At 33.7% G+C, this 22,643-nt stretch overlaps 1 long non-coding RNA gene across 1 annotated transcript in view; it reads right to left on the minus strand.

Annotated features, from left to right (window-relative positions):
- The window catches only part of LOC141578483 (uncharacterized), a 186,787-nt gene that overhangs the window by 129,010 nt on the left and 35,134 nt on the right, over nt 1-22,643 (minus strand). The window contains exon 2 of the long non-coding RNA XR_012508869.1: nt 5,185-5,267. This is a non-coding gene — a long non-coding RNA (uncharacterized LOC141578483). The remainder of the gene's footprint in view (nt 1-5,184; nt 5,268-22,643) is intronic.

Below are 22,643 nucleotides of genomic sequence, written 5' to 3' on the forward strand. Positions count from 1 at the left end.
TGCTAGTCAAACAAATCAATGAAATATGTAAAAAGAAAATGGAGGAATTAGAACACAGCAGGCTTTTATGATCTTTAACATTATTTGATTAGTTAATAGGTGGAGGAAAGGATTTTTTAAGCAAGATGTTCAAAGTATAAAAGAAAGAGAATACATCTTACTATTTTGAACATAGGAATATAACTACTACTTACACATCTTTCTTCTCTAAAGAGATTGAAAAGATAAGTCACACTTGGAACTTGAAAAGACAAGTCATATTTGGAACATATACTGGAAAAAGATATTTGCTCTTGCCACACTGTTGACAACAGATAGACATTCAGAATGTATAAAGAACTCCTATAAAGTAAAACAAAGAAAACAATCTAATGGAAACACGAGTGGCCAGTAAGTAAAAATATGTGTTCAGCCTCATTAGTAATCATGAAATACAAATTAAAACCACAATGATTTATATTTTCACTCTGGCAACTTGGCAAGAATAAAGGAGTCCAACAATATTACCTATCAGTTAGATACAGAGCAACCAAATGTTCATGAACAGTTGATCTATTACTTTGAAAATGTCTGGACAAAATATAGATGAAGATGAAACACTCAGATGCTCAACTCAGTAATACAATATTCAGTATTTATCACAGAGACACTCTTGCAGGTGTGCTCCTGAAGACTTGTATAAGATTGTGAATAGCACCAATATTTATGATAGGAGGAAGAATTGAAATGACACAGGTGTCAATTTTTGATAGAAAATATGATCACTAGAAGATTATTATATAAAAATTAACACTGTAACAGTGAAATTAAAGCTATTCCAATCAAGATGAATGAAGCTCAAAAGACATAATGTTTGGTATAACAAGTAAATGATAGTAGAGTATTTAAGTTATGATACTTGTTATGATTCTATTTATATAAAGTTCAAAAACAGACAGACCTAAACAGTATTACTATACCTAACACGTATCAGGTATAGTAAAATGATAATGTGAAGCAAGGACATATTTAACCAAAAACTTTGGATGAAGGAGGGGAAAGATTTGTGTAGTCAGTTAGGGGTAGACAGAGCATGAAGATAATAATCAACATTTTACATTTTACAAAATTACATTTTACAAATATTGCTGTTTGCATTATTACTTTTCTGTTTCAAAATGTACATATATCTATAATGTATTTTGTATATTTGCTTTTTCAAAGAAAAGTAACAGGTTTTTTTTTAATGCTATTATCATGTGCAAAGCAGTATATATGAGAGATCTGCTTCCTAAATAGTCCTCTAAAGACAGACTTCCAAAGCACATAGCTTATTTCATTTGGGCCATTTTGATCCCACTGTTTTGACCTCACTAAATTTTGATTATAAGCATTTAATCAGAATTATGCAAACACTGATATTCTTGTTTTCAAAAATAACTAGAATAAGTTAATAGTTGGATGAATACAATAAAAAAATTTTTAAGTAACATTTTTTCTATTTTTATTTTCTAATTTTTAAAATCAGAACAATTTTTTTAATTTAAATTTCCTGATGAAATTTCAAATTATAAGCCAGCTTTAGTTTTGCATCGAATTGTACTGATCATTGTCTGGGGACAGTGTGCCATGGATGTATTTCTTTTTGCAATTTTTTTCTGCTTACTCCCACTTCTCCAATTTAATTAACCTAGCTAAATTTGGTATTAATGTTTCATTTTTCCTGTGAATTTTACTCAACAGTAAATTTTACCAAATTTATTTTATGGTTTCCACACTTGTAATATCTATAGGAATTACAAAAGAGACCAGTTTCTATACTTCTTATCTTACTGATGAGAACACTGTGGGTAGCTTTGAAGACAAAGAGATAATAGAGAAATAAGTATTCCAAAACTAACTCCAAAGCAAGATTCTGATAGAGAGAAACAGAAACAGAGAGTAAGAGTTTATTGCTGTTCAGAAATATTGACAGGTAACTCCTAAGGGCAAAAAATGTCAAAATGCCCTACAGTCATCGTAGATTAGGTTAATTATTCTATTTAACATTTAAATGCTAATTTTTAGGTTACATCAATTTACTAGAATGTTGTTGGAAAAAAATGATATTTCAATGTTCTGCATTTGTTTTTACATTTGTTTTCCCTATAGAATAATGTGGAATCCTGTAAGTAATTGAGGGGAAAACAAACAAAACTACTGGAATGGATTGTCCATTATCCCACCTCAGAAACTTATGGTTCAATTTGACTTCAGATAATTTTTAACTTAATAATAGTTTACTAAAAAACTCTACATATTGTTAATTCTGCAATAATTTATGTCTAAATAGAGCCCCACATTTCAAACAGAACTACTGACAGATTTTCAGTATCATATTCCTAGGTGACTTCACAGGACTTTCTTGGCACAGATCTAGTCAAAACTGTCCTTTCAATATTTTGACTAGTTTAGCATTCACCCAAATTGCGCATTTCTTGACAAAGTAATAAACCTAAGAGTCGCAAAGGAGAGGCTGCTTTGAAGTTCCACAGCCTCAGCTAGTGGATATGCAGCTGAATGTGAAAGACAACCAGCAGTATAACCTGGCTCTCTCTTCTCAAGCCCTTCTCGTCACAATATAACTTACTGTCCCTTTCAAGTAACCTTTAAGAATCCCATGCGTGGTATTCGGTGGTAAAACAATGTTCACTAGGACCCAAGTCACTAGGGACAGTGAACTCCTTCTGGCCTTGGGTCCTGGTGCTGCTCTCCCAGCTTCTGCTCATTGTATTGGCCGGTGTGCTCAGGCCTTTCTTGCAGTGAACAGACTGCAAGAAACCCTGCTACAGACAGAAACAAGAAGACCAGGCCGATAAAAGTATGTGGAAATGTACCCCAACCACTGTTTTATTCATTATTTATAAATCAACAGAAACTTTATACTCTAACATATATGACTATATATTCTTTTCATTTTTAATAATTTACTTTGAAAATAATTTTTAAATTGAAGTATTTTATAGGTCTACCTAATAACCATTTGTCTATCCATATATACCTATTTTAAAATTACATATTTCAGTTATTTTAGTACCCCTTTTTCACTCCAAAATGACTGACAATACTTAGTTACCCCCTTACTTTCATCTTTGTTATCCTTTTTGTCCAATTTACATAATTATAGAACCTAACACTGTCACATTAACTATAAGCCAGATAGTTAATCTTCACATCAGTCCCATCAGGTACAACTACAATTATTCCTATTTAACAGATTAGGAAACTAAGGCCCAGAGGCCTAGAGAGGTTTAACAATGATTCTGCAATATATTTTTTTTAACAGCAAAGAAGTGAGAAGGTTAGAATTTAACTTTGAGAAGTTCACCTTTCATGCTCTTAACAGCTCTAATCTCACTCATGGATTCTTCTGTGTAGTCATGAGATCTCTAAGTGCCAAGAAATCTCAGAACATTTAAAAATAAAAGCACTGCAAAAGGCACAAGTGAACTTAGGTAAAATGCAATGCAAAATGCCTATGTTATTTTAAAGTTGATCAGACCATGGGGGCCAGGGCGGAGTGGATATCTATTATGCAATCTATTTCTGGTTCTCTTATGTTTTAAAGAAGTGTCTATGTGGAGGGGGTGGTGTGGGTGTGTGTCATGGTTGGAAGGTTGTAACAAATGTAAAATCGACAAAACCTATCTAACTAGACAATGCTTCAAATAAACCATGTAAATAGTGAAACATACATTATAGCTCTGCACTGTAAAAATGTTAAAAGTGGGTGTTTTTCCATCAGGGGAGAACACAAAAGAATAACTACAGCCATCATCTTATGCACAGAACTGTGGTCCCATATCAGACTGCGACTCTCATCACAGGTTTCAGTGAGGCAATACTGTTCGAAAGAACACAGAATTGACCTTAGAGTATCTCTGTCTTCTTGCCAAAAGTAGCAAAGAAATTATTTTATAGGAAGATCAGAAGATGTTTGGTATTGCATGACATGAAGCAAACAAAATGAAGTAATTAATTCTCAGCAGTGATATTTAAAAATAAAAGCACAAATTTAATCTGGATGCACCTTTTGGAGCTTCGATGTGATAGAAGAGCAGCAGCACAGGACAGACAGGCTCTAACTACTGAGAGGGGGTAGCATGAGCATCTCTGGAGACCAGTTGCTTCCCAGATTGTCAGTGCAATGCTTAAGGTGACACTGTATACCCTGGGCACATTTTGAATAGGGAATCAATCGTCTCTCTCGTCCTCTCAACAGCTCCACTGGCTCCAGAAGTATCACCCCATCTCCTATCAACCCAAAGCAAGGCAGGTGATGTCTTTTTCCTGGGACCAGTACCCTACTGGGAACATTGTTTGGTCTACCAGGTTGTTCTGGGTATCATAAGGCTAATACAGATTACAGACTGAGCCACATCAAGGTCAGTGAATTTTTTCTTATAAAAGTTATATATTCCTGCCAAAGTAATTGGTTTCTGGAATGAAAACAGTTTCAAGAAATAACTGCTAAATATTTGCTCTCTTAACTTGAAAAAAATAAACTATACCTTTATTGAAAAAAAAAATCACAAGCTTAAAAAATTCACAACTAAAAGAATTTCTTTTTACTTTATTATTTTATTTATCTGATTTCCATTTCCATGGAAACAGAATAGAAATTGCTGCTAGAGGCCAGAAGCAGATTGGAAACTGTTTTTTTTTTTTTTTTAACTTTGTTAGCTATCTGCTACGGGTGATAGACACTGCCAATGTGTTATAGGTTAAATAATAATCATCATCATAATAATGAAAAGAAAGGGCAAAAGAAAAAAAAAGACCTCTACAAGTCAATGGGCCAGAGTTTTTGGTTGCCAAAAACCTAAAGAATGATACATTTCTAAGGAATGGTACATTCAATAAATGATAATGTACAAAAATATACTCCTTTTCAGTAAAAGTCATTGAATATTTTGAATGTGTTTCTGCCAGAAACAAAGATGTAATGTTTCAAACAGATTTTAAGTTAATTTCTGTAACTGTCAATAACCTGAAAAATCAACTTGATTTTAATTGAAATCAAGTATGTAGAAATTGAGAAAAAAAAAGAAGAAAATAACAAAAAAGATAAAAAAAAAAGTTAATCCCAGAGCTCTCTTTGAGTCTCCCTGACACCTAACCCTAAAACAAACATACAGGGAAAACCTTATTTCACTGGGAACATACCTTGTAAGATTGACTCTGTTGTTCCAATGTAAGAAGTTTTTGATAGTGCTGGAAATCTTTTAGCCTCGGTTCTGTGTAGCCACCTGACAAAAGAAAGTAGAATCTCACTCTTATCTGTGTAGGATAATACACTTCTGAAAATATCTGATAACATTCTGTTTACTCCTGTGTTCACCAACCATTCATTATACCACTGAAAAGATACCAGAATTTATGCTTACTAGTAAATAATAAACACTGAGCCTACTGGTGAGAGAATGTTAACTTGTTAATGGAAGTATATAAAGATCTTAAGGGTTATATGTATTTTTAAACATTTTATTTGAGAAATTGTGTCTCTCAATTAGTTGAGATTTAAATATATGATAATTCTGCCTTTTGAAGTTCTCAATGATGCATTCAGGAAAAAAAAACTTTCATGAAAATTTATTTTAAATAAGAATTTTGCAAACTGTGTTGTAGTATCTATAATGAATCGAGAATACATTTGGAAATAAAGTTAAGGTTTACAAGATTTTTAAAATTTCCTTCTATCATTCAGCGATTAGATTCTCAAGGTATTAACTCCATCAATTATGTCTATAATCTACACATATTTATGCAATTCTGTTCAAATAAAGCATGTCTTTTCTCCTTATGGGTATTATTTTTATTCATCACTCATTATTTTTGGGGAATTCAGCTAAACAAATCTAATCACTAGTGTAATAATTATTTTTAAAAGTCACAAATGATGAAATTTTACTAATTTTCTACTCTTCCTCAATTTTCTCCTTTTCTTTTCTGACCCAAAGGTATCACGTATCTATTTATGTAATTATTTAACATTTTTATTCTGCAGCTGGTATATCTTTTCCACATTTAATTTCATTTCTGTGTTTGTCTTGAAGTGTGAAGTTCTAAAGACAGAGATTGTGCCAAAATAAGTCTTTCTCATAACCCTTAAGCAGGGGGTCATGTGAATTTATATACTGAAGCTATAGTATTTATTGTTACACTTTAATAGATGAGGCTATCAGATTTTTTAGTCCTTTTGAGTCTTATGTCTTCATTTTTCTCTCCCTAGATTAGAAAATCTCTCATTTATTTTTTAACCAGCTTTTAAAAATCTTAGAATCCCATAGTGGGAAGAGAGAGTTACAATAACTGAAATCCAGGAAACTGAGATTCAATCAGGTACATTGACATAACAAGGACTATTAATCCTAGGATATTTTTAAATTGTAAATTAAGTCAATACAGAAGATTCTTTACTCTTATACTTCAGTGTGTGTATATATAATAGACTACAATCACAGGTACAATTAGAGTGATTGAGTACGCGAGTTAACATTTGATTACTTCTTCATTATTTAATCCTAAAATGAGACTAAACTCTGGATTCAGTTGCAGCTCCTAGACATTGCCTTTGTATTTCAGTCAAAAAGCCACAGTTCATCAGCATTTAATGTCAGGAATGACCTCACCTGTTACCTATAATGTTATGCTTTCATGGTTTCTATTATAAGTATTAGGAAAATGCAGTCAAGAATGACCTTTGAAATATACCAGTGGTTTGACATTAAGCAGACATAAAGTGTACATTACTGCTTACTAAATCTATTTATGATTTATTTACTTGAAATCTATGGCTTAGTAACTCTGAAAGTAAGTGCTTTGGACTGCAATAAGTTGATGTTGTGTGTATTTGTATGTGTGTCATATTCACTTAAATGGATTTTACAACCCTAAACATCTCACTCTCAAACAGTGTATTTTTCTTATTGAAAATTGCTGATACAAATCATATTAGCCATCTTAGTCCCTTCAGGTTGCATTCCAGGAATATTGCTAGAGATACTTAAGTGCTGCTCTAGTGTGCTATTATAATTCACATCAATCAGTTTAACTTTATTTTTTTAAACTTCAAAAAGCGTTCTGCTGGGAATATGTAGTTCCTTTACAAAGCAGAAGCTTCTGAAGTTCGGGCCACTGAAGTTTCATATTCTCACATGGTAAACTCAAAAATATTATGAAAATAATAAACCATAGAAATGTATTTAGAGGAGTTGGCTCAGCCTGAAAATCCTTAACATTTAACCCAGGTTCTCTATTCCCAGATGCTCACGTCTTAAAACACAAAAGCTTGGTCTTATCATGATGAATTCCTATCATGGTACTTCTACCCTGTATTTTGCCTTAATACATGGCTCATATTCTCAATTAAAGGAGATACTGGAAAAAGTGAGAGAGAGAAAGAAAGCAAAAGGGAGATTTTTTTCCCCTAGCTTTTATGGTCCTTAGGTACTTCATGTAAATTTAACTCCTTGGTTTCTATCTGGTCAGTATTATAGTGGCTTTCTACTTATTCAAACAAATTAAATTGGGGAAGAAAAATTTACTAAAATTTTTCTACATTTAGTTTTGGAAACAGGATTGTGATTCATGTACAAATTCTAACTTAAAATTATATCACTGTGTATCAGGAAAAACTAGATTAACATAGTTTCATATACACTCTATTCTATGAATTCATTCTATTATTAATTCCAGATATATTTGATAACCTATGTGTCGAAAACTGTTCCAGTTAGTAGGCCAGAAAGACCAGGTTTCTACCCTCAAAGTGCTTACATTCTAGTAGAGAAGACAGACAATACACAAACATGTTTATCATAAAATTGCAAATTATGAGTGCTATCAAAGGATAATGAGGTCAGATAAAGGGTAAGGGGAATGCTGAAGGAATGTGAGTCTAAGAAAAATCACCATTTGAGGATGACCTGAAAGAAGTGACAAAAGAAGCCATGTAAATATCTGAAGGAAGAACGTTCCACACAAAAAATCAAATTAAAAGACTAAATAAAAAATCAAATACCATAAATCAAAACCAAGCTTCTGTCTGAGGCACCTAGGAATGGAATTGCTGGATCACATGGTAGTTATACTTTTAATTTTTTAAAGAACCTCTGTACTGTTTTCCACAGTGGCTGCACCATTTTATATTCGCAACTACAGGATCCAAGGGTTCTAATTTCTCCATATGTTCACAAATACTTGCTATCTTTTGTTTTTTGGATAATAGCCATTCTAACAGTTTTAAAGTGGTATTAGGGTTTTGGTTTGCATTTCTCTGATACCTGTTCTCCATTTGAGTATCTTCTTTGGAGAAATATCTATTCAAATCCTTTACCCATTTTTAAATTAGTTTTTATTGTTGTTGCTATTGAGTTGCAGGAATTCCTTACAAAGTTTCCAAATTAACCCTTTATCAGATAAGTGCTTTGCAAGTATGTTCTCTTTTCACTCTGTTGATTATTTCCTTTGCTGTGCAGAAGATTTTTTAGTTTAACATAGTCCCATTTGTCTATTTTTCACTTTTGTTGCCTGGGCTTTTGGTGTCACCAGCAAAGCTTCTTAAAAAAAAAAAAAAAAAAAAAAGTAGCAAGGGGAGAAATCTTTTGGAGGTAACTGATGAGTTTATTACTTTATGTGGATGGCATCACAGGAATATGCATGTCAAAACTCTTCAAAATATATTAAATATATGCAATGTCTGTGTATCAAGCATACTTTAATAAATCAGAAAAGTTAGCATCACCTATGAGCAAGTTTCTATAAATATTATAAATATAAAACCAATATTTTTATAATTATAACATAATTATAATAACATTTGCACATGGTTCTTAAATTCACTTGGGGATGAACTGGTAGATATAACTAGAAGACAGTATCAGGGTGGATGTGATAAATGCCATAACAGAAAAAAAAAATAATACACAGCAAGTGACAGGAGTTTGGAGAATGGAGAGACATCTTTTGAGATTTACAAGGGCAAGTGTTACAGAGGAGTTTGCATCTACTCATATACAATGGGTAGGCTTTTAATTGTTTGAGTAATCAACCTCTCAGGCCTGTAAAAGGAAGGCATTAGAAGGAAATAATTGCTTCAGAAAACTTTAGGACTGTAGGAAAAGTGAAGACAGCAGTAAGTGTTGTTTTGTTGGAGCAGAGGGCTCGCATGTATCGACTCGTAGCTGAAGCTAAAACTGAAGAGGTGTGCTGAGGTCATAATGTAAAAACCCTACCACGCTCGTTGAAATTAAGCAGACATTAGAAGAATGGTTTTGAAAAGTATGTAGCAGCATGAAAATGCATTTTTTATAATGTTGCATGGAAAAAACCAAGCATTTAAATTTTTATCTGTATCTTGAAGGTAGCTAGTCAAATATAAAAGGAAACAGATTGGCAGTTTTATAACAAAAAGTTGTACTGGGATGACATTAAAAGCTTATTTTTCATTTCTCTATTTTATACATATTCCATGTCAGTAACATCAATTAGTCCACAATAATATATGTTAAGTATATGAGTCTAAAAAAATGGGATTGAAAAAGAAAGGAAATAAGGAAGAATTAAAAAGACCAAGAATAACTAAGTCATTTCTTCAACATTCACATTGAATACCTACTAAACATTAGAGACTGCGTTAGATACTAGCAATACAAAAATCACATGCAGATAGCCCTACTCGCAAATGACTTACCTTCCCGTGAGAGAGGCAAACAAGAAAGCCGAGGTTGCTTCTTGCGATAAGAGCTGGGTTTGCAGGAAACCCAGTTTGTTCTGGAAGCAGGAAGCGGAGAGGAGTGGCCAAGAAGCTACATTAGGGTTTAACCAGAATGTCACAAATGCTGAGGCTCATGAGAATCACCTGGGAGCTTGTTAAGGCTCATCCTGATTCAGTACATGTGTGTCCTCTGGTTCTATTTCTATTAAACTGACAAGTGATACCATTCTTCCATCTATGAGTAGCACTAAGGTAAAGGAAAGTGGTTCTAGACGATATAATGGCTGAATGTTCTGATGAGATTTGAAGAACTAAATAGAATTAGTTAAATAAAAAGGAGGGGTCAATTAGGTTTTCCAGTATCTCCATTTCTGGATTTAAAGTTGTTATATATACATATAAACTAGTAAAAATCTGGGCATAATGAAAGGACATGTCTCCATAGGAGAAACACCTAGAAGATGTTAATATGTGATCCAAGAGTTTAGAAAGGCCCAAATCTAAAATCAAGATAACCTAGAAATAGCCCAGTAATGACAGAACTGGCAGGCAATTCTAATTTGGTAGATGGAAGTCTGGTGAATCTTAATTTACATGTTTGGAGGAGCACTGTGTAAAAAGAAAAAGTTTTATCCTCCGGTAAAGTAATTATCACTCAATTACTGTAATCTGGGGCAATTTTAAACAATAGCAATACCCTAGCCCCACCTTGAATCAATTGAGTGTGGCTCTTGGATTGGGCCCAGGCATCAATAGTCTTAAATACTCCTCAGATGATTTCAATGTATAACCAGGGCTGAGAAGCAATGATTAGAGGTGAAAAGAATAAAGAAGTTGAGGCTGGCAGTACTGAATAAAAACACCAACCAAGGGAAGGAGGACCTGAACACGTGAAGTTATATAGATCAAGCTCTCAGGCCTGTGAAAGAAAAATTGCACTGTACAGGTTACATAAGCAAGGAAGACTTTATTCAAAACTATTGCAATAGAGAAGGGAAATTAAATTCAACTCTGCTGAAACAAAATATCAGAGTGGTTTTAAGTGCTGGGGTGAGCTAGTGGAAAAGTACTGAAAGACGTTAGTGGGGCAGTTGGTCAATGTGATTAGGTCAGCTGTGTTTGCTAAATGGCACTTATCCAAGCTAGGCTCCTACCCTTCCAAGAGGCTGAGAGAAAAGGGTTCTATCTTTGTTGATGATTATATTTCATGGAAATAGTCCCCAGAAGCTTGATAAGGATATTCCTGGGCTGCAGAAGATTTACATCTCAGTTGAGCAGAGAAAGGTTCAAGTTTTTTTAAAGAAATGTTCCAAGAAAAGGGAGGTCAGGGGCCTACAGCCAGGAAGAAGTCTGTCAAAAGTTCAGTCAAGCTGGTGGGTTGAGGCCTTTCTGGTCGCCCTCCTCATTGGAATCAGACATCAGACCATGCTCACCCTTGTCCAGTTCTATGTGACTATAGTTTTGGTTGAAATTTGGCTTCTTGTGGACCCCTGCTTAGAAGGAAAGCACTGGACCGTTCTAGAATTTCATGCCATAGGACAGTGTTATTTTCTCAAAGTGAGTTATAAATTCCTGGGGAAAAAAAAGGTCTAACCTGATTGTCTAAAATCATGAAGTTCATCGATTTATCAGTGCGCATCACTCTTGTTTATCACTGTTTTAGCCTTTCAATTTGAGAAATTCACATTTATCACCTTTCTAAGATGCAAGAACAACAAAATACTATTAAGGCACACCTTACCAATCAGCACCTTGTGAACTCGCATGGGTTAAGTGATCTACAACATAGCAACACACATACACATCACAGTAAAGAGACAGAGCTCCTGGAGTCAACGATGGCCAGTCTTTTTCCTCCTGCGTTGTAAGACATAATTCAGTTAGCAATGAAAAAAGCCGCTGGAGAGTTGTCAGTCATTAGCATCATCTTTATTTAATAAATGAGATACACGTGTTAAACTTACCCAAGTCACAGGGAATAGGTACAAGTTGCTTATTTTAAACCCTAGTATTCTGCATTGTTTGCTTATTTTGTTTCAAGATGCCATTCTATTTTTCCAGCTGCTTGCCCCGTAAGGCAGCCTTAGAAGCATTTCTTTCTATTCTACAGAACCAGTGAATCCTGTACCTTCAGTCTACCTTTCAAACCACTGTGTTGTTCCTCCCTATTATTTATACCATGTTCCCAAGGCATAGTACATCCTTACTGTTATCTTGCCTCATAATTGTGTTACTGTTGATTCTAGCTGTCAGCCGAGGGAGGCTGAAGAGGGATTCGAGGCGGCGAGCTGCCCAACTGGAAGAAGGTGCGAGGAGCCAACATAATATGCGAGGAGTCGACATGGAGCAAAACAGCACTTTAGTGCAGTACAAGCGGGTGGCGCGTGCAGGTGTACACAGTTGTCCTTTTACAATGCCCGTGATGCGTATTGTTCATAATGCTGGCTCATGCTATTGGCGCATACGTATTGTTCATAATGTTGACTCATGCTACTAGTGCATGCATACATTTATCTCTTACTTTATACACGTGCAAGTTATTGTGAACTTTGACCTGGGTCCCACGACCTACTCACTTAAGACTGACGACACTAGCCCTACACTTCTCTAACTACCCCTCTCTCTTAGTCCATTTCTGCTCTGCCTTGTAGAATTATTTTATCTCTATCATTTATTTTGACGCCCAGATTTCTACAGGTAATTTACCTGACAGATGTATGTAGGCCACTTCTCTCCTGGTTGAATGAAGTAGAAGATGACTACAAATTGCAACCCTAGGTCACTCCATGAATATTGACTTTTAATTTTTACAAAAATCTCCTCTTTGGTACCCAGTATACAATTTTTATGTCCTCATTTTTGTTGTGTACATATCACCAATAAAATTTACCTTACAGATGGACTTAAGCAACCGGTTCAGTTTTCTTCTCAGACTCTCATTTTCATACTTCCCATTCTAAAATAGGTTTTTGACTGTATTAGGGAAAGATTTTCATTGCATAAGGTGACCTGGTTTTTCAGTACATTTTCTTCCTTGCTCCCTGAAATTCTGGACTGTGGACTCTTGGGAAGAGAAGTGGTTTAGCTATTGGGACTGAAGACATTTAAACAAACATGCTGTAATGTTTTGACCTTCTGGTCCCTGGTTTGAAGTGGGTATTACAAACAAGGGACTGTATTTACCATTTCTCTAAGAGTAAGTTCTTGTTCTTGTTGACACTAGGATAGGATGTAGTGGTTATACTTCAAGAGAATTGTGTTCCCAACTGCAAAGCTTTGGGGAAACTGATCATTGAGAGATTATTTTTGTGTGGTTTTTAGTAGGATGGATTTATAGGAAAACTGCTCAAATCAAAATCAAGAAGAATTTAGGATATTATAAAAAATACAGATTATATATGTATAATATATATTAGGTATTCATTAAAGCAAGTGGACTAAGTTATCTAGAAGTCCATATGGCATTTTTTATTTACAAGTTTAAATATGCTATCATTTTATACCACAGTTACATGACTGACTTGCACTCAACAAACCACATTTGAGTTTTCTAGGAGTGAGGATGAGCCGACTAAACTATCCATATTCTTACCCTGACCCTCTATTAACCCACATGAAACTCTAAGTAGACAGAGCTGGCTTGGGTATTGTCACTGGGGGTGATATTGGTAGAAAATACATGTAAAGTTAAAAGAGAAATAAAACTGTGAATTAATGAGAATTATACCCTGAGAAGGAATTAAAATGAGAAGCTGTCCTTTACTTGTGGAAACCAATAATCAGGCCAATGGAGAGCAATAAGAAGTGAAAGCAGTCCTCCCAGAATAGCCAGTGCAACCGCTTTGTAAGTTAACTGTTATTAAAGCGTTATTTAGGCTTCCACTGAGAGGAAGGCAGAATTACCATCAGTGCAGGACACACGGTGATTTTATTTGATTTCTTCACAAAACATGGGAGGTTTGTTTGTTCAGCACTACTGCAAATTTTCAGTGCAAATTTACAGTGTTAAATATATATGCCCCCTTTTTCAGCATTAAATAGAATGTAGGCTAGCTTTTAAAATCAGATACAACCAGGGTTTAAGCGCTGGCTTTCCTTAATTATTATTAGGCATCATATTTACTAGGTGTACTAAAGGCATGAGAGCTTATTGGGTGATAAGCCATTCCTGTGACACGCGGCAGAAGAACTCTGCAGTGATGGGAAAGTGGCGTCACTGAGCTAGTGACTAGAGACGTCAGAGAAGGAAGTATCTGGCTGAGAGCGATGGTAGGGACGATACTACCTGTGGAATAAACGGAAACTACTTGATCCAAATCAGACTGAACACTGAATCTTGCTCTCATTAGTAACATGCTGTACCTGAGTTTAAATACGAACAGGTTGATTTCATTCACAGTCAATGGGCTCTAAATAGGTACAGAGCCTTTCAAAGATTTACACCCATAGGTGTCACTGTGTTTGCCTAACAGCAACATGACTAGGCTGTTGAGAAAATAGTTAGCAGCATAAATGAAATAATTAGTATCTCATTTCAATCACTTTCCTCACAGCCAACACTTCGGCATGGAAAAGCAGAGGAGACAAATCTGAATTTCAAACTGGAAATAACTGGAAGAAGCAAAAAGCTCCAAGACTCTGGGCCAACAGGGATTAAAATCAGAGACAGCCGAGAGGATCACAGCGTCCATGCGAACTGTGTCAGGAAAGAGCAGAAGCCCAGCGGTGCCAGCGGGCCAGACAGCTGGTGTGTGGGAGAGCACAGCGAGAGAGCCACGTGGATAATCACAGAGGCCCCTTCCCAGGGCCCTTGGCTTTCACTGCAAACCTGGCTGCAGCTAAAGGCTCTGGAGAGTGGATCTACGTGCACCTAGGCTTGGGTTTGTGTGTGAGAGTGTGTATGTACCAAAAGCAGCAAATAGGCCACTTATTGGGTCATTTCAATATGCTTTCCTGTCACACTCTAAGTTAAAAAATAAGGAAGGCTCTTCATAGGTAGCAATAAAGAGCTTGAAAATGACTTAACAACCAACAAGTATTTCTTAGTGAAGACTTAAACAAAAATCAAGGTTCAGGTGACATGATCTTTAATCTGTTAGGACCTCGATCAGAGAGGCTGGGGTTGGTTGAGGATGGTAATCTGGGGCAGTTTATACTGCATGATACTGAAGTCATCTGTGTAAACCTAGCTCACATCACATGGAAGATGGTTTCCAGACCCTGGAGATCAGTTATAGAAAGAGGAGGTACATGCGGCGGCGATGGGGTAGGAGAGGGGGCAAGGGGATATAGGATAATGAGACCTGCCGTTGTCTGAATTTGGCTTTTTTGCTTAATGTAGATTTGCAGTGGAGAAAAAGGAAATGATACCAGCTTCACTTTTAGCTAAAGTGTTTCATTGTAGCTATAAATTAGATGCAGAGCCAAGACAAAATTGGAAATCACTGACTTAAAAATTGGAAAGGTGAGATATGGTAAGAAGATAGGCAATATCATTGAGTCAGGTGGATTAAATTCAATGCAATTTCCTTTTTCTCTGTAGTTTTCCTTATGCCATCCTGACAGTGCATGCCCTCTCAGGCCAAAGAACTTCACAGGAAGGATTTTAAAGTTTATAATATAAAAAGTGCTCTACAGTGTTTTATAAGAGCCAAGCTTTTGTGATAAAAATAACAAGCAGTGTTTTTACATGACACTGGTAGAATATACCTCTATTCCCTCACCTATATACTAATGATGATACAGACTTTATAGAGTCAGCATGAGAATTAGATGAGAATATATATGTATAATATATAAATATATAATTTTGAACAATGTCTGTCAGGCCCATATTAAGAACTCAGAAGAAGTAAATATCCTGCTAAACTATAAGTCTACAAAGGGGTTGCTGACTACTTTATTGCAAGTGCCAAAAGTTAGTGCTCACTAATTATGTATTAATTTATTAATTATTAAATTGAGGACAGGTCTAGAAATTATGAGATTGAGGTTTCCAAATGTTTTATTCTTCTTAATTACTGTATTGTTTTTAATTTGAGAAATAAGAATAATAGTAATGGTACAATTTCCTATTTAATTAAAAAATACTTCAGTGATCATTTAAATAACTTTATATATCCAATTTTAGAAGGATATGATATAAAATAATGCAAAAGAATTCTTTATAATACAGAGCTATTTTTATCAAGTACTCAAATTTTTCTCTTTGCACAAAAATAACAAAGAATTAACACTTCTTTTATAGTCAGTAAAGAGCAAACTACAAACTTGCTTACAATTTCATGTTTTGATTGTAATATTGGACATTATGGTGGAAAATTACTGAAGGTATCTATAAATCATATAAAGCAAAACTATTTTAATTATTTAATTTTGTCAGTATTTACATGATTTTTTTATTATCACTTGCTATATTTCAATAATTTTAGGTAGTATCTATAGTATTTTGTCTAAATAAAACTGGTAGAAATAATTCAATTCTCTGGTGGAATATTTCAAGTCAAATGAAATAAATTATTTTACGTTAAAACTGAGTATTTAATCAACTATAAGAAGTTATGCTTCTTTTGTAGATGCATATATCACTTGAGTATTACACAACTATTTATTAGTCTATTCCATTTTAGTCATATGGTAAAAATTAATAATTTTGAGAAATTAGCATGTTTAATGGAAGTGTTATCTACCAGACAGTATAAGAGAACAGGTATGAAGTTACCTCTTCTATCAAAAAAAAAAAAAAAAGCCGGATAAATGAATAAAGCAATTGTTTTCAGGCACTGAACAATAGGCAAACTGAGACTGCACTCTCTGCAAAAGGGAAAGCCACAAGCTGAGGCACACAATCCCTGCATCTTTGTATCTTAGGACAAGCTTCTAATTTTTTGCAGAGAACCTGGGCCCAAGAAAAGTACTATGATACCTCTGAGCTGAAAAAGCAGACTATAGTGTGGAGGATTTGAAGCAGTTGGAATTTAAGACATGTGAGGTCACGGTACTAGACAAGGGGAGCTGAGAGAGCTGGACTGTGAAGAGTTTATCTTTGAGTTCCTAACTGAAAGCTAGGCTGCACATGCACTGGGAGGGACTCAGCTATTACAAGGAGAAGAACTGAAGAGAAACACTGAGATATGAGCATTCTGGGAGATGTTAGAGTTCTGTTCTGGAAAAAGTACAGAATGAACACCCCAGGCAATAGAAAGATTATCCATTAGGACTAAAGACCATTCCATCTAGTAAGGTCTAATCTAGATCTGCCATTAAAAAAATCCTAAAAGCAAATCTAGCAAGACCCACAGGGAAGATAGATTTGAAGGTGTGTTTTTATTATAAAGCTAGAGGGGCTTGATTAACAACATGTATTTTCTAAAGCTCCACCCAAATAATGTATTGAAAATAAGCCCACACAAGTGTAAGATAATCAACCAATAATAGGAATACTTACATAGGCAAAAAAGGCAACACTCTCTAAAAATAGATAACAAACCATGGTTTATGTAACATATTATTGACAGTATCAAGTTTACAGCCCCCCCAAATTACTAGATGTCCAAAATAAGAAAAAAGAAAAAAAAAAAAACTGTGATCCATGAACAAGCAAACAGCAGAAACTGACTTTAAAGCAATCTCAATATCAGATTTAGCAAACAAAAGCTTTAAAATATATTGAGGGAAAAATATGTTGAAAAACTCAAAGGAAAATGTGAACTTAATGAGTAAACAAAGCAGTTCAGCAAAGAAATGGGATCTATAGAAAAGGGCCAAGTGCAAATTTGAGAACAGTAACTGAAATTAAAATGTCAGTGGATGGGCTTAACATTAATATTGCAAGAAGAAGGAAAGGTTGATAAATTAAAGATAATCTACTAGAAACAATCCAATTGGAAAAACAAAGGGAAACAAAGATAAAATAAAAATTTAAAGAGTCTAAGGAATCTATAGAACAACACTAAAAATTTGACCTTTGTATAATTGTCTCTGAAGGAGAAGAGAGTTAAATATGGGGCAGAAAAATGTTTGAAGAAATAATGGCCAAAGTTTTCCAAATTTGATGAAGAACGTCAACTTACAGATTCAAAATGCTTAATCAATGTTGAGCAAGGTAAATACAAAGAAACTTACATCCAGACACATCATATTCAACTGCTAAAATCGGAAGCAAAGTTACAAGAAAGTTCTAACAGCAACTATGAAGGAAAAAAAAACTAAAGAAAAAATTAACACTTCATCATATATCATATTCAATAGAAGACAAAAGGATATGGGAGAATATCTTTAAAGTACTGAAAAAAAAATCCTGTCAATACAGAATTATATATCCAGTGGAAATAGGGTAAAATAAGAACTTTTTCAGATAAATGAATAATGAAATGCGTCACTACTCTGGGTCTCACCTACTTCAAAATATGAAGGATTTTCTTCAGACTGAAAGAAAATGATATTAAATGGAAACTCAGGTTTATCGGACTGGAAGTGGCAAAAAAAGTTTGTAAATATAAAAGTCCATGGTTCTATTATCAAAAAGACAAGAAATAACAAGTGTTGGTGAGAACATGGAGGAAAGGGAACACTTGTGCAATGTTGGTGGGAATGTAATTGGTGCAGCCAATACAGAAAACAGTATGGAGGTTTCTCAAAAAATTAAAAATAGAATTATCATATAATTTAGCTATTTTACTTACGGATATTTACCCGCTCCCACAAAAAAAAAGAAAAGAAAAAACTGACTTGAAGAGTTATATGCACTTCCATGTTCACAGGAGCATTATTCACAATAGCCAAGATATGGAAACAACCTAAGTGCACATTAACCCATTAACCAATGAATGCATAAAGATGTGGTACACATATACACTGGAATATTTTAGACATAAAAAGAATAAAACCTTGCCATTTGTGACAAAATGAATATACCTTGAAGGCACTGTGTTAAGTGAAATGAGTCAGACAAGAAAGAGAAATATTATATGATCTCACTTATATGCAGAATCCAAGAAAACAAAAAACAAAAAACAACAATAAAACAAGCTCATACATATAGAGAACAGATTGGTGGTTGCCAAAAGCAGGGAGTGAGAAAAATGAGTGAAGGGGGTCTAAAGGTACAAACTTTGAGTTACAAGTTAAATAAGTCATGGAGATGTAATATACAGCACAGTGACTAGTTAATAGTGCTGTATTGCATATTTGAAAGTTAGCTAAGAAAGCAAATCTTAAAAGTTGCCATTACAAGAAAAAATTGTGTAACTATATATGGCGATGGATGTTAATTAGACATGGTGGAGATAATTTTCCATCATACATAAATATCAAATCATTATATTGTATACCTGAAACTAATATATTTTTATATATTAATTATACCTCAATGATAAATATAAAAAGCCTATGTTTTTTTTCTTTTTCTCTTAGACAGTTAAAATAAATTTGGCTGTTTAAAGGACAAAATGTAAATTTTATTATTTACATATTTCAATAATTTTATTGTGGCCACAATTTATACTTTTTTTCCTTTAATCAGCCAGTTTTCTCATAAGGCTAAATACATAACAACAGCACAAAAGATAAGGCACAGAATAAACAGAATTAACACTTGTGTTAACTTGTTACATTTGTTATACACACTATCAATCAGCTTAACCCAACTGACATTACAGTCTACTATACCCAACAGTTGAGGACTACACATTCTTTTCACTGCTACATGGAAGATTCACCACTGTATGCTGGACCATACAAATCTTCAAAGACAATATATCTTACAGAGTATATTATCTAAAAATTATAAATTTATACTAAAAAATCAAGGAAATCCCCAAATATTTTCAAATTGACTAATACATTTCTAAATACTTCATGGTCAAATAAGAAACCATAAAGGGAATTCAAAAATATATTTTGAACTGAAAGAAAGTTGAAACACAAGATACCAACTGTGTGAGATAAAGCTAAAAAAATCAGGAAAAAGACAAAGATTTCTGCACTTGACAATTTTAATAATGTTGTATTGAAGTCTTTAGCTGAGGCCATAAGGCAAGCAAAGAAATAATAGTCAAATATTAGAAAGAAAGAAATGATGTTCTCTCTATTGGCAGAATAAATGATAGTTTTTATATAAAATCCTAAAAAATAAAAATTATTAGAATAGGTAAATTTAGCAAGGACTTAGGATACCAAGTTGATGTAAAAAATAATTTGCATATTTTAAAGTACTATCAAAGAAATGTTGGGAAGTTAGTTTAAAATGCCATGAAAACATGAGCTACTTAGAACTAAATCTGGTTGAAGGTGTATAAAAAACTCTACGTTGAAAAATACAAAATATTGCTGAAAGTCAGTGATATTGAAATAAGTAGGTGTAATACAAAATACATTTAGTGGAAATACAGCATTAAGAAAAACTGAGCTGAGGCGTTCACAACACAATATTAAATTTTATTATAAAGCTACAATAATCAAGAGGGTATTGTCATAAGTATAGGATTATATGTCAATAGTAAATAAAGAGGGACAAGAAATATTTCTACATATGTGGTCAATTGATTTTCTACAAATATTCCAAGGTAAATCCATGAGGAAAGGACAGTCTCTTAAACAAATGGGTGCTGGGTCAAGTGAATATTGCTAAGAAAATTACACCTCAAATTTTGACCTCACACCTTCTGCAGAATCTAATTCAAAATGAAACATTATTTAAATGAAATCTATGAAAACTATAAAATATTGATGAAGGAAATTGAAGATAATATAAAGAAGTGGAAAGATATTCGGTGTTCATGGATTTGAAAAATTAATATTGTTAAGATGTTCATACTACCCAAATCAGTCTACAGGTTGAATGCATTTCTTATCCAAATAACCATGACATTTTTCACAGAACTAGAATAAATTATCCAAAAATTTATATGGAACCATAAAAGACCCCAAGCTGCCAAAGAAATCTTGAGAAAAAAGAACGAAGCTAGAGTTATCATGCTTTTTGACTTCAGACTATATTACAAAGTTATAGTAATCAAACAGTATGGTGCTGACATCAAGAACAAATACATAGATCCAAAACAGAATAGAGAGCCCAGAAATAAACTGACACATTTATGATCAATTAATCTAACTCAAAGGAGGAAAGAATATACATTGGAGAAAAGACAGATGCCTCTTCAGTAAGTGGTTTTGGGAAAACTGGACAGCTACATGTAATAGAACAACAGCGAACATTTTCCAACACCATAAATGGAAATGACTCAAAATCAATTAAAGACCTAAATGTAAGACCTGAAACCATAAGGTTTCTAGAAAAGAACATATGCAGAACACTTTTTGACATAAATCTTAGCAATTCTTTTTGGATCTGTCTCTTAAGGCAAAAGAAACAAAAGCAAAAATAAACAAATGGGACCTAATTAAACTTTAAAATGTTTATGCAGCAAAACAAAAAGATAACCTAATGAATGGGAGAAAATATTTGAAAATGATATGACTGATAAGGGGTTAACATCCAAAATATACAAACAGTTCATACAACTCAATATCAGAAAAGCAAACGACCCAATTTAAAAATGCACAGAAAACTTGAAGAGACGTTTTTCCAAAGAAGATGTACAGATGCCCATTAAGCACATGAAAAGATACCAAACATCCCAAATCATCAGAAAAACGCAAATTAAAACTACCATGAGATACCACCTCACACCTGTCAAAATGGCTATCATCAGAAAGTCTACAAATAACAAATGTTGGCAAGGATGTGGAGAAAAGGGAACTTTAGTACACTGCTGGTAGGAACGTAAAGTGGAGCAGCCACTGTGAAAACCAGTATGGTGGCTTCTCAAAAAACTAAAAATGGAACTACCATATGATCCAGCAATCCCACTCCTGGTATACATCCCAGGAAAATGAAAACACTAATTCAAAAAGATACATGCCTCCAATGTTCATAGAAGCATTATTTACCATAGCCAACATACAGAAGCAACCTAAGTATCCATCAACAGATGAATGGATAAAGAAGATGTGGTATATATACAATGAAATATGACTTGGCCATAAAACAAGAATGAAATTGTGCCACTTGTAACAATCTGAATGGAGCTAGAAGGTATTATGCTTAGTGAAATAAATCAGACAGAAAAAGACAAGTATTTTATGTTATCACTTATATGTGAAATCTAAAAAAGTAAAATAAACAAATTTATACAACAAAACAGAAATAGACTCACAGATACAGAAAACAAACTAGAGGCTATCAGTGGAGAGAGTGAATGAGGGAGGAGCAAGGTAGGGTAGGGGTTTCAGACATACAAACTACTATTTATAAAATAAATAAACAACTAGCTATATTGTATAGCACAGGGAAACAGCCATTATTTTGGAATAACTTTAAATGGCATATAAACTATAAAACTATTGTGAATCACTATGTTATACACCTGAAACTTATATATTATAAATCAATATACTTCAAAAAAATTTAAAAATCTAAAATCTAAAACATCAAGAAAAATACAAAAATTAACAACCTGAAAGTAGGCCCAGATTTGTAGGTAATAATCAAAACACAAGGAGTATAAAAGAGAAATTGATAAATTGGACTTTACAAATATTTAAATCTTTTTGTTTTTGAAAAGAAGACCCTTAAAAATTGAAAAGTAAAACACAAACTTGGAAAAACATTCCCAATATGTTTATCTGACAAAACTTTGTGTTTAAAATCTTTCTAGAAATCTTACGTTCCCATAATTTAAAAAAAAAAACCACCCAAATAAGAAAAACAGACACAATGTTTAAATAATAACTTTCCCAAAGAAGATACATGATGACAAATAATCACATGAAAAGATTAGCTAATAGGGATATACACATTTAAACCACAATATGACATAAAGCAACATTTCACACACACTAGAAA

This window comes from Camelus bactrianus, chromosome 8 (assembly GCF_048773025.1).
Source record: "Camelus bactrianus isolate YW-2024 breed Bactrian camel chromosome 8, ASM4877302v1, whole genome shotgun sequence".
NCBI classification, from domain to species: domain Eukaryota; kingdom Metazoa; phylum Chordata; class Mammalia; order Artiodactyla; family Camelidae; genus Camelus; species Camelus bactrianus.